At 35.5% G+C, this 14043-nt stretch overlaps 1 long non-coding RNA gene across 1 annotated transcript in view; it reads left to right on the top strand.

Moving 5' to 3' along the window:
• Window positions 1-14043, top strand: part of LOC121012867 (uncharacterized) — a 112164-nt gene that overhangs the window by 21585 nt on the left and 76536 nt on the right. The gene's annotated exons all lie outside the window — the stretch shown is intronic.

Consider the following 14043-nt stretch of genomic DNA (forward strand, 5'->3'; position numbering starts at 1 on the left):
CAGTTTATGGGCTCGAGCCCTGTATCAGGCTCTGTGCTGACAGCTCAGAGCCAGGAGCCTGCTTCAGACTTTGTGTCTCCCTCTCTCTCTGCCCCTCTCCCACTCATTCATTCTCTCTCTCTCTCTCTCCCTCAAAAATAAACATTAAAATAACTACTTTGAATATAAATGGACTAAACACTGCAATCAAAAGACATAGGGTGATGGGAAGGATAAAAAAGTGACACCCATTTATATGCTGCCTTACAAGAGACCTATTTCAGACCTAAAGACATATGCAGATTAAAAGTGAAGGGATGGAAAACATTTTTCATGCAAATGTAAGTGAAAATAAATCCAGGATAGCAATATTTGTAAACAGCCTTTAAAACATAGACTTTAACAAGAGACAAATAAGGACACTACATAATCATAAAGGGAAAAATCCAGTAAGAAAATAATAACAATTGTGAATATTTGTGCACCCAACATGGAAGCACCCAAATACATAAAGCAACTTAATAGTTGGAAGTTGGAATAAAGGAAGTAATTGAGAGTAATGCAATAATAGTAGAGGACTTTAACATTCCACTTACATCAATGGATAGGTCATGCAAACAAAGTCAACAAGGGATCAGTGGGTATAAATGACACATTGGACCTGATGAGTTTAACAGATATATTTAGAATATTCCATCCTGAAACAGCAGAACACGTATTCTTTTCAAGCACACATGGAACATTCTCCAGAATAGATCCCATGTTAGGCCACAAAACAAGCCACAACAAATTCAAAAAGATTGTAGTTTTATTATGTATCTTTTCCAACCACAACACTTGAAACTAGAAATCAACCTCAAGAAAAAAGTCTGGAGAAAACACCAATACATGGAGGTTACATTACTGCTATTCAACAATGAATGGGTCAACCAAGAAATCAAAGAAGTAAAAAATTATATGGAAACAAGTGAAAATAAAAACACATTGAAAAAAAAAAACAACACATTGATCCAAAATCTTTAGGGTATAGCAAAATGGTTCAAAGAGAGAAATTTATAGCAATATAGGTCTACCTCAAGAAGCAGGAAAAATCTCCAATAAACAAACTAACCTTACACCTAAATGAACTAGGAAACGAACAACAAACAAAACCACAAACCAGCAGAAGGAAGGAAATGATAAAGATTAGAGCAGAAATAAATGATACAGAAAGTAAAACAATAACAACAAAACAAACAAAACAAAAAATCAGTAGAACAGATAAATTAAACCAGGAACTGATTTTTTTTTTAAAAGATCAACACAATTGATAAACCTCTAGCCAGACTCATTAAAAAAAAACAAAAACAAAAACAGAGAGAGAGAGAAAGAGAACCCAAATAAAATCACAGATGAGATCAAGGTGGTATGGCCATAGTAAAAAAAAAAAAAAAAATCGAGAGAGAGAGGATCCAAATAAACAAGATCACAAATGAGAGAGGAGAAAAAAGTAACCAATACCACAGAAATACAAACAATTGTAAGAGAATATTATGAAAAAATATATGCCAACAAATTGGACAACCTAGAAGAAATGGATAAATTCCTAATAAACATATAACCTACCAAAACTGAAGCAAGAAGAAATACAAAATTTGTGTAGTCTGATTACCAGCAATGAAATTGAATCAGTAATCAAGGAACTCCCAACAAACAAAAGTCCATGACCAGACAACTTCATAGGCAGATTCTACCTGACATTTAAAGAAGAGTTAATACCTGTTCTTCTCAAACTATTCCTCCCCCCCCAAAAATAGATGAATAAGGAAAACTTCCAAATTCATTCTGTGAGGCCAGTATTACCCTGATACCAAAGCCAGATAAAGACACTACAAAAAAGAGGCCACTACAGGCCAATATCTCTCATGAACATAGATACAAAAACCCTCAACAAAATCCTAGCAAGCCGAATCCAACAATCCATTAAAAAAATCATTCACCACGATCAAGTGGGATTTATTCCTGGGATGCAAGGGTGACTCAATATTCACAAATTAACCAATGTGATATATCACATCAATAAGAGAAAGGATAAAAAAAAACGTATGATCATTTCAATAGCTGCAGAAAAAGCATTTGTCAAAATATAACATCTATAGATGATAAAAACCGTCAACAAGTAGATCTAGAGGGAACATACCTCAAAATAATAAAGGCCATGTATGAAAACCCCACAGTGAACATCATACTCAATGGGGAAAAACTGAGAGCTTTTCCGCTAAGATCAGGAATAAAACAAGGATGTCCACTCTTACCCCATTTATTCAGTATAGCACTGGAAGTCCTAGCCACAGCAGAAAACAAAAAGAAATGAAAGGCATCCACATCAGCAAGGAAGAAGTAAAACTTTCACTGTTTGCAGATGACTTAATACTATATATAGAAAACCTAAAAGACTCCACCAAAGAACTGTTAGAGATGATAAACAAATTCAGTAAAATTGCAAGATACAAAATTAACATACATAAATCTGTTGCATGTCTATATAACAATAATGAAGCAACATAAAGAGAAATAAAAGAACAGTTCCATTTACAATTGCACCAAAAAGAATAAGGTACCTAGGAATGCATCTAACCAGAGGTGAAAGACCTATATACTGTGAAAATTATAGCACACTGATGAAAGAAATTGAAGACGACACAAAGAAATGGAAAGACATTCCATGCTCATGTGTTGGAAGAACAATATTTTTTAAATGCCTATAGTGCCAAAAAATCTACATATTTAATGCAATACCTATCAAAATGCCACCAGCATTTTTCACAGAACTTGAACAAACAATCCTATAAATAGCCAAAGCAATCTTGTAAAAGAACAAAACTGGAGATATAACAATTCTTGACATCAAGTTATATCACAAAGCTGTAGTATTCAAAACCGTATAGTACTGGCATTTAAAAAAAAGACACATAGATCAATGGAACATACTAGAAAACCCAGAAATAAACCCACAATTATGTGTTCAATTAATCTTTGACAAAGGGGGAAAGGATATCCAATGGGAAGCAGACCGTCTCTTCAACAAATGGTGTTGGGAAAACTGGACAGAAACATGCAAAAGAATGAAACTGGACCACTTTCTTATACCATACTCAGATATAAACTCAAAATGTATTAAAGACTTAGATCTGACACCTGAAACTATAAAAATCCTAGAAGAGAACACAGGCAGTAACATCTTTGACAATGGCCATAGCAACATTTTTTCTAGATATGTCTCCTGAGGCAAGAGAAACAAAAATGGACTACTGGGACTTCATCAAGATAAAAACTTCTGCACAGGGTACTTGGGTGGCTTAGTTGGTTAAGCGTCTGACTTCAGCTCAGGTCATGATCTCATGGCTCATGAGTTCAAGCCCCACACTGGGGCTATGCTGACACCTTAGAGCCTGGATCCTGCTTCAGATTCTGTCTCCATCTATCTCTCTCTGCCCCTTGTCTGCTCTCTCTCTCTCTCTCTTTCTCTCTCTCTCTCTCTCTCACACACACACACACACTCATATAAATAAATATTTAAAAACATTTTTAAAAAAACTTCTGCACAGGATAGACTCAACAAAACTAAAAGGCAACCTATGGAATGGGAGAAGATATTTGTAAATGGCATATGTGATAAAGGTATAATATCCAAAGTATATAAAGAACTTTTACAATTTAACACCCCCAAAACAATCCAATTAAAAAGTGGACAGAAGTGAGTAGACATTTCTCTAAAGAAGACATACAGGTGGCCAAAAGACATATGAAAGTATGTTCAACATCAATGATCACCAGGGAAATACAAATCAAAACTACAATGAGATATCACCTCACATCTCTCAGAATGGCAAAAATCAAAAACACATGAAGCAACAAGTGTTGGCAAAGAAGTTGAGAAAAAGGAACCCTTGTGTACTGTTGGTGGGAATGCAAAGTTGTGCAGCCATTGTGGAAAACACTATGGAGATTCCTCAAAAAGTTAAAAATAAAACTATGATCCAACAATTGCACTACTGGGTATTTACCCCCCAAATACAAAAATACTAATTCAAAGGGAGACGTGCACCCCTATGTTTATAGCAGCATTATTTATAATAGCCAAATTATGGAAGTAGTCCAAGTGTCCATCGATAGATGAAGGGTTAAAGAAGAAGTGGTATATATATATATATATATAATGAAATATTACTCAGCCATAAAAAAGAATGAAATCTTGTCATTTACATGGAGCTAGAAAGTATAATGCTAAGTGAAATAAGTCAGAGAAAGACAAATACCATATGATTTTACTCATATGTGGAATTTAAGAGAGAAAACGAACAAAGGCAAAAAAAAAAAAAAAAAAAGAGAGAGAAAAACCAATGAACAGATCCTTAAATGTAGAAAAAAAAATGGTGGTCACCAGAGTGGGGGGGGGTGGGGGATTGGGTGAAATAGGTGATGGAAATTAAAGAGTACGCTTATCCTGATTGGAAAAAAAACCTCACAGGTACAAATAAGAAAATAGAAGATATTGGCAAGGATGTGGAGAAATGAGACTCCTTACACATTGCTGGTGGGCATGTAAAATGGGACAGCTACTATGGAAAATGGTATAGTGGTTCCCTAAAAAGTTCAACAGAATTACTATGTGATCCAGCAATTTCACTTCTAAGTATATTCCCAAAATAATTGAAAACAGAGACTTTAACAGATATTTGCACGGCATTGTTCATATTTGTTCATAGTAACATTATTCACAATAGCCAAAAGATGGAAACAACTAGGGTATTCATCAACAGATAAATAAATAAAATATGTTGTTTGCATACAGTGGAGTATTTTTTTAGCCTTAAAAGGGAATGAAATTCTTTTTTATATGTATATAATTTGCCAAATTGTCTAACATACAGTGTGAAAAAGGAATGAAATTCTGATATATGCTAACATAGATGGACCTAGCATCTTATGCAAAGTGAAATAAGCTGAACACAAAAGGGCAACTATTCTATGATTCCACTTAATGAGGTATCTAAAATATCAAATTCATAGAGGCAGAAAATAGACCAGTTTACCAGGGGTTGTGAGGAGGGAGGAATGGGAAATTGTTGCTTAATGGATATAGACTTTCCATTTTGTAAGATGAAAAGTTTCTGGAAATAGAGAGTGCTGGTGGTTACACAACATTTGTGAATGTAATTAATGCCACTGAATTGTTTATTTAAAACAGGTTAAAATAGTAAATTTTATCTTATGTGTATTTACCCATGATAACAAAATACTGAAAACACCTCTAAAACAACTCTCCCATTTTTTGTTTCAGAGAAGGTGAGTTCCGACTGTGTCCTGATCTCTCGTATTTATTTCAGTAGCTTTGTATATAGTCTTCCTTACCTTTTTAACCTTGGGGCAGTTTTTGCTTTGACAGTTCATATTTCCGGCATTGCATTGTATGCACCATGCATTATACATAGCTACTTGAGCACACATCTTTTCCTCTGTGATGTTTAAAGCGCTTGGAGGTTGAGAAGCATGTTAGGGCTCAAAAAATGTTTACTGAAAAGAATTCAAACGGTTTCTATTATACATGGAGAATTGTCTGATGTATAAGTGACATCTTGTGGCACAAAGTGGAATAGTCAGTACTATATCAGTATTTTCTTTGAACAAATTTTTCTCTTTTAAAAAGTCCAGATTCCATATGTCTTCTTTAAAGTTTACCTAAAATAAGCATGATTGCAATCAGAGGATAATAGGCTAACAGCATTGCTAAAGGATGCTTGGGACAATTCCTGGCTAGATCACCACAGCCTTTACCATCTCTGAAACCCACCACACTTTTAAGAGAATCCCTAAATTAAAATTACTAATTTTTAAATAATAGGCCTAAAGGTTTTGACAGTTGAAACTAAAGAAAAGGAGAAGCATGTATGTTGGCTGTTGTAAGCCAAGAGTATTTGCAAAGAACCCTGAGAAATGTCTGTTGTATTATTAATTTTCTTGAGGGAAGATTTTGGACTTGAAAAAGATATTTACAGTTGCCAGTCTTTTAATGAATTTTCAATTTATTGTAAGTGTAAACTTGTAAATTTAGATATTTTAAGACTTTAAGTTCAATGTACTAATTTTATTACAATGTTAGTAAATTTTATTTCAATTAAAAAGTCTCTTTTCTAATTCTTTCGGGATTCTTTTAAAAAAATTTTTTAATTTATTTTCGAGAGAGAGAGAGAGAGAGAGAGAGAGAGAGAGAGCAAATGGGGGAAGGGCAAAGAGAGAGGGAGACACAGAATTCGAAGCAGGATCTAGGCTCTGAGCTGTCAGCACAGAGCCTGTCATGGGGCCCGAACTCACAAACCACGAGATTGTGACCTGAGCCAAAGTCACACACTTAACTGACTGAGCCACCCAGGCACCCCAAATTCCTTATGGGATTCTTTTTTTTTCACTTTCTTATGAAGCTTATTGTCAAATTGGTTTCCATACAACACCCAGTACTCATCCCAAAAGGTGCCCTCCTCAATACCCATTACCCACCTTCCCCTCCCTCCCACCCCCCATCAACCCTCAGTTTGTTCTCAGTTTTTAAGAGTCTCTTATGCTTTGGCTCTCTTCCACTCTAACCTCTTTTTTTTTTCCTTCCCCTCCCCCATGGGTTTCTGTTAAGTTTCTCAGGATCCACATAAGAGTGAAACCATATGGTATCTGTCTTTGTCTGTATGGCTCATTTCACTTAGCATCACACTCTCCAGTTCTATCCATGTTGCTACAAAGGGCCATATTTCATTCTTTCTCATTGCCATGTAGTACTCCATTGTGTATATAAACCACAATTTTTTTATCCATTCATCAGTTGATGGACATTTAGGCTCTTTCCATAATTTGGCTATTGTTGAGAGTGCTGCTATAAACATTGGGGCACAAGTGCCCCTATGCATCAGTACTCCTGTATCCCTTGGGTAAATTCCTAGCAGTGCTATTGCTGGGTCATAGGGTAGGTCTATTTTTAATTTTTTGAGGAACCTCCACACTGCTTTCCAGAGCGGCTGCACCAATTTGCATTCCCACCAACAGTGCAAGAGGGTTCCCGTTTCTCCACATCCTCTCCAGCATCTATAGTCTCCTGATTTGTTCATTTTGGCCACTCTGACTGGCGTGAGGTGATATCTGAGTGTGGTTTTGATTTGTATTTCCCTGATGAGGAGCGATGCTGAACATCTTTTCATGTGCCTGTTGGCCATCCGGATGTCTTCTTTAGAGAAGTGTCTATTCATGCTTTCTGCCCATTTCTTCACTGGGTTATTTGTTTTTCGGGTGTGGAGTTTGGTGAGCTCTTTATAGATTTTGGATACTAGCCCTTTGTCCGATATGTCATTTGCAAATATCTTTTCCCATTTTGTTGGTTGCCTTTTAGTTTTGTTGGTTGTTTCCTTTGCTGTGCAGAAGATTTTTATCTTCATAAGGTCCCAGTAGTTCATTTTTGCTTTTAATTCCCTTGCTTTTGGGGATGTTTCAAGTAAGAAATTGCTATGGCTGAGGTCAGAGAGGTCTTTTCCTGCTTTCTCCTCTAGGGTTTTGATGGTTTCCTGTCTCACATTCAGGTCCTTTATCCATTTTGAGTTTATTTTTGTGAATGGTGTGAGCAAGTGGTCTAGTTTCATTCTTCTGCATGTTGCTGTCCAGTTCTCCCAGCACCATTTGTTAAAGAGACTGTCTTTTTTCCATTGGATATTCTTTCCTGCTTTGTCAAAGATTAGTTGGCCATTAGCTTTGTAGTAGAGGCTAAAGTCTGGGATTGTGATGACAATGATGCCGTTTTATAGACTTGGCATGAGATTCTACAGCATGTCCAGTTTTCACTGGCAGAGTCTAAACTCAAGTTTCCTTTAGCCATCACTGTTTTCAAAAAAAATGTGTCTGACTTTCTCCCAAGGACGGCCTTGATAATGAAAGAAAGCAAAGAAACACACAAAAAAGCAGGAATTAAAAGCAGAGTAACATACCAGTCCCCAGTGCAGAATTTAACTTAACTGTCTGTGCCCTTTCATCCTTTCCCCAGGCAAACTTATTGAACCATTATTGGTGGAACTGGGCCACCAATCTGAAAATCTCAGGGACTTACTCTGATTCACATTTGTGTATCTAATGCCTGATGAAATCTTAGTGCTTAGTGTTCATTCATTCACTTAGCAATATTTATTGAGAGCCTGTAATATACCAGGAATGATTCTAACTGCTGGGAATGTTAGTGGTAACCAAAAAGACAAAAATTCATGTTTTCATAGAGATACATCCTAGTGGGAGAGACAGACATTATACAACTAAACAAGAACACAGATGTGTCAGCATCCTTCAGGCAAAGACCAGCAGGAACACACTTGTAGTTGAACAACTTGGGTTTATTGTTGCAGTGAGGGAGAACTGTCACCATGGGGAACTGTGGGGAGACCCAGTAAGAGGATTAAACAGAACCTATTACAGGGTTAGTTTGGGTAATTTGAGAAAGGGTCTAATGAATTAGAGATTTGCTGTGGATTTGATATTATCAGAAAGCAGGGACAATTCTATAATTGAATGTCCTTGTCTATTGTTAATATTCTGTGAGTTGTTTATGTCCAACAGGAGACCACCATGGTGTAGCTATAAGCATCAGGCCAATTTCCAGATGTCAGAAATTCTTGCTTTCTTAGGTGATAGTGAATACCATGAAGAAGAAGAATAAATCAAGGAGAGGGAGGGGATAAGGAGTGCCGATAGAGATAGGCAGGAGTGGTTTTGATCTTTAAAAAGTATAGTCAGTGAAGGACTCCATGAGTAACTAACACGTGTGCAAAGATCTGAAGGAGGTGAGGGAATGAACCCACAACAAGTGAAAAGGTGAAGAAATGAATGGAGGTGATGGTGGGTAAGTCCTTGACACATTCTAGGAACTGTAGACCTAAAAATGATTAGTTAACAAAGGTAAAATAAGTGATACAAACTAAGATATTGCTGCTAGATATAGAGTGTCTAACCCAGTTACCCAAATTGAGTGGAGTTCAAACTGACTTCAGCAGGGCCTGGGTCAAGACTGGACTATCTTTTGGTATATTAATTAGGGGTATTGATCTGGAGTTGGATTAGTCTCAACTAGGTTACTTTAAAAAGCATGTTTTGACAGACTTTATCTCCCCAGCATTGTCTAAGAACAGTTGCCGAAATAGGCGCGTAGCTTTGTGTTGGCACACAGTGAGCACTCCCAACATTTGCTGAATGCATTTTCCTGGTTACAAGGCTTCTTCCCTAAACAGATTCCACATGGATAACCTGAAATTGTCTTCAAATGTATATTTTATATGTGAATGAATTCTGAGTTATGAAAATGCCTCTTCTAATTTTTCACTAGACAAGCTCTTTCATAACAGTGTCTTTAAACATTTACTGTGTAAATTTTAATATATGTTTATCTTATTTGAACATTTTAACTACCTTGTGGAATAGGGTAGGAATTTTCCTGTTTTATATTTGGTTGAGCTATATTAAATTGCTAATATTTTACCATTTTTGACTTACAAAAATGGCAGTTACATGTGGCCCAACCTAAAAGGTGAGGAAATTTGAGAGGTTAAGATAGACAAAGGAGAGTTAGGGGTAGAGTTTAACAACTCCTATATTTATGTGTCAAACCTGGACTAGTGCCCTGAACTTTTGACTCAATATCTCCTCTTGAACATCTAATACGCATTTCAAGTTTAGCATGGTAAAAACTGCTTCAATAAAAAGACATAGAGTGGCTGGATGGATAAAAAATCAAGACTCAAGTGTATAATGCCTACAAGAGACAGTCCAGCCTTAAGGACATATATAGACTGAAAGTGAAGGGTTGGAAAAAGATATTCCATGCAAATGGAAACCAAAAGGAAGTAGGGGTAGCTATACTTATATCACATAAAATATACTTTATTTTTTTAATATATGAAATTTATTGTAAAATTGGTTTCCATACAACACCCAGTGCTCATCCCAAAAGATGCCCTCTTCAATACCCATCACCTACCCCCCCCCCCCCCCGCCCCCCATCAACCCTCAGTTTGTTCTCAGTTTTTAAGAGTCTCTTATGCTTTGGCTCTCTCCCGCTCAAACCTCTTTTTTTTTTCCTTCCCCTCCCCCATGGGTTTCTGTTAAGTTTCTCAGGATCCACATAAGAGTGAACACATATGGTATCTGTCTTTGTCTGTATGGCTCATTTCACTTAGCATCACACTCTCCAGTTCCATCCACGTTGCTACAAAGGGCCATATTTCATTCTTTCTCATTGCCACGTAGTACTCCATTGTGTAAAATATACTTTAGGCCAAAGAGTGTAATAACAGGCAAATAATGGTGAAAGGGTCAACCCAACAAGAGGATATACCATTTGCAAATATGTACTCAGCATATGAGCACCTAATTTTATCAAATATTATCAGACATGAAGAGAGAAGTAGTCATATAATAATAGAAGACTTTAATAACCTTATTTCAACAATACATGGATCATCCAGACAGAAAATCAATAAGAGAGCATATGACTTAACCTACATATTAGACAAGATGGGCTTAACAGAGATAGGCAGAACATTTCTTCCAAAAGCAACAGGACATAAGTTTTCTCAAGCACATGGACATTCTCCAGGATAGATCAGATGTTAGGCCTTAAAAGAAGTCTTAGTGAATTTAATAAGATTGAAATCATATCAAATATTGTATCTGAGCCAATAGCATAAACCAGAAATCAGTTATAAGAAGAAAATGGGAAATTCACAAGTATGTGGAGATTAAACAACATACTACTGAACAATCAATGACTCAAGAAAGAAATCGAAAGAGAAATAAAAAACTACGTTGAGACAAATGAAAACAAATAAAACATACTGGAAGTTGTGGGACACACCACAAGCCGTTCTAAGAAGTAATAAGTTTATAGCAATAAGTGCCTACATTAAGAAACAAGAAAGATCCCCAAAAAACTAACTTTACACCTCAAGAAAGTAGAAAAAGAGGAACAAACTAAGCCCAATGTTAGTAGAAGGGACGAAGTAACAAAGATCAGAGCAAAAAGAAATGAATTAGAGACTAAAGGACAATAGAAAAGATCAGTTAAACTGAAAGCTGACTTTTGAAAAGAAACCAAAATAACTAGACTCACCAACGCAAAAAGAGAGAGGACTCAATTACATAAAATTACAAATAAGAGAGGATAGACTCCCACTACTACCACACAAATACAAAGGACCATAAGAGATTAATATGAGGAATTATACACCCAGAAATTGGACAACTTAGAAGAAATGGATAAATCTGTATAAATATATAATCTTCCAAAACTGAATTGTGAAGAAGTAGAAAATATGAACAGACCAATTGCTAATAAATTTGTTGAGTCAGTAATCATAAACCTAACAACAAATGAAAATCTAGGACCAGATGGCTTCACAGGTGAATTCTAATTTTTGAAGAAGTATTAATGCAAATCCTTCTCAAACTCATCCAAAAAATAGAAGAGAAGGGAATACCCCTAAAGTCATTGTTTGAGGCCACCATTATCCTGATAACAAAACCAGTCAAAGACACAGGAAAAGAAAATTATAGGCCAATATCTTGAGTGAACATAGATGCAAAAGTCCTCAACAAAATAGCAAGCCCAATTCAATAGTACATTAAATGTAGCATATACCATAATCAATTGGGATTTATTCCAGGGGTGCAAGGATGGTTCAACATCTGCAAATCAGTGTGATAGATCATATTAACAAAATGAAGGATAAAAACTCTATGATCATCTCAATAGATGCAGAAAAATAATTTGATAAAATTCAACATGCATCATGATATAAACTCTCATCCAAATGGGTTAGAGGGAACATACCTCAAAATCATAAGGGCTGTATATGACAAGCCCACAGCTAACATTATATGCAGTAGTGTGTATAAAAGCTCTTCATTCAAGATAAGGAACAACACAAAGATGCTCATGTCACTTTTATTCAGTGTAGTACTGCATCCTGGCTGGAGCAATTAAACAAGAAAAAGAAAAGGCATCCATATTATAAAAGAAGAAGTAAAGCAGTCTCTATTTGTAGTGGCATGATATTATATATAGAAAACCCTAAAGATGCCTCCAAAAAACTGTTGGAACAAAAAACCAAATTCAGTAAATTTACAAGATTCACAATCAATTTACAAAAATCAACGTCTTTCTATATACTAAAAATGAACTATCTGAAAGAGATTAAGAGTACAATCCAATTTATAATTGCACAAAACTAGGAATAAGTCTAATCAAGCCAGTAAAGAGCTATACACTAAAAACCAGGGACATCAATAAAAGAAATTTAAGACATAATTAAATGGAAAGATAGTATTTATGGATGAGAACAATCAATATTGTTCAAATGTCTATAGTACCCCAAATAATCTATAGATTCTTTGCAATCCCTATCAAAATTCCAATGCCATTTTTCAAAGAAATAGAAAAAAATTATCTTGGAATATAGAACCCCAAAAGACCCCAAATAGTCAAAGTAATCTTGAGAAAGAACAAAGCTGGAGGCATCACACATCTTGATTTCAAACTATATTACAAAACATTAGTAATCAAAACAGTATGATACTGGCATGAATACAGACACATATCTTAATGAACAGATTAGAGAGCCCAGAAATAAACCCATGCAGATATAGTTAATTAATTTACAACAAAGGAGTCAGGAACATATAACAGGGAAAAGAAAATCTCTTCAATATATGGTGCTGGGAAAACTGGACAGCCACATGCCAAAGAATGAAACTGGAACTCTGTCTTATGCCTATACAAAAGTCACCTCAAACTGGATTAAATATTTGAACATGATAACTGAAATCATACAACTAGTAGAAAACATGGGACTAGGATCCTTGATAACAGTTTTGGCAATGTTTTTTTATATTTGATACCAAAAACTAAGGCAACAAAAGCCAAAGTAAACAAGTGGGACTACATCAAACTAAGAAACTTCTTCACATGAAGGAAACCATCAACAAAATGAAAAGGTAACCTATCAAATGGGAGAATATATTTTCAAATCGTGTATCTGATAAGGGGTTAATATAAAAAATATAAAGACATGACATAACTTGGCAAAAAATGCCACAAACAATATGATTAAAAAAAATGGTCAGATGAACTGATTAGACATTTTCCCAGAGAAGACATACAAATGGCCAACAGGTACATGAAAAGATGCTCAGCATCATTAATAATCAGAGAAATCCGGATCAAAAGCACAATGAGATATCACCTCATACCTGTTAGTGTTGCTGTCATGAAAAAGACAACAGATACAAGTGTCGGTGAGGGTATAGAGGAAAGGGAATCCTTGTGTACTGCTGGTGGGTATATAAATTGGGGCAGCCATATGTAAAACAGTATGGAGTTTCCTTTAAAAAAGTTAAAAAGAGAAGCACCTTATGATCGAGCAGTTCTATTCTGTCATATCTCTGAAGGAAATAAAATAACTATATTGAAGGTATATCTGACCCCCTCCAATGTTCATTGCAGAATTATTTACAATAGCCCAAACATAGAAACAAACCTAACTGTCCATCAATGGATAAAAGAAATAAAATGTGGTGTATATTTATAATGGGTTATTATTTCACGATATTATTTCACGATCAAAAAGAATTCAGATTGAGGGCATTATGTTAAGTTAAGTTATGTTAAGTTGAATCAGTTATATAGAGAAAGGCAAATACTATATGCCCTCAGTTATATATGGAATTAAAAAAAAACCTGAACCCATAGAAACAGAAAAGATTGGTGGTTGCTGGAGGAGGTGTTAGGGGGGTGAGAGAAATGGGTGAAGATAATCAAAGGTGGTCAGTAGGTATAAATTTCACATTATAAGTTCTGGGAATGTAATGTACAGGATGGTGACTATGGTTAATAATACTGTATTGTATACGTGAAGTTGCTAAGAGAGTAAGTCTTAAAAGCCTCACCTCATGAAAAAAGTTGTAACTATGTGAGGTGATGAATGTTAACTAGACTTGCTGTGGTGATCA

Source organism: Herpailurus yagouaroundi, unplaced genomic scaffold (assembly GCF_014898765.1).
Source record: "Herpailurus yagouaroundi ecotype Mexico unplaced genomic scaffold, PumYag 197, whole genome shotgun sequence".
Taxonomy (NCBI): domain Eukaryota; kingdom Metazoa; phylum Chordata; class Mammalia; order Carnivora; family Felidae; genus Herpailurus; species Herpailurus yagouaroundi.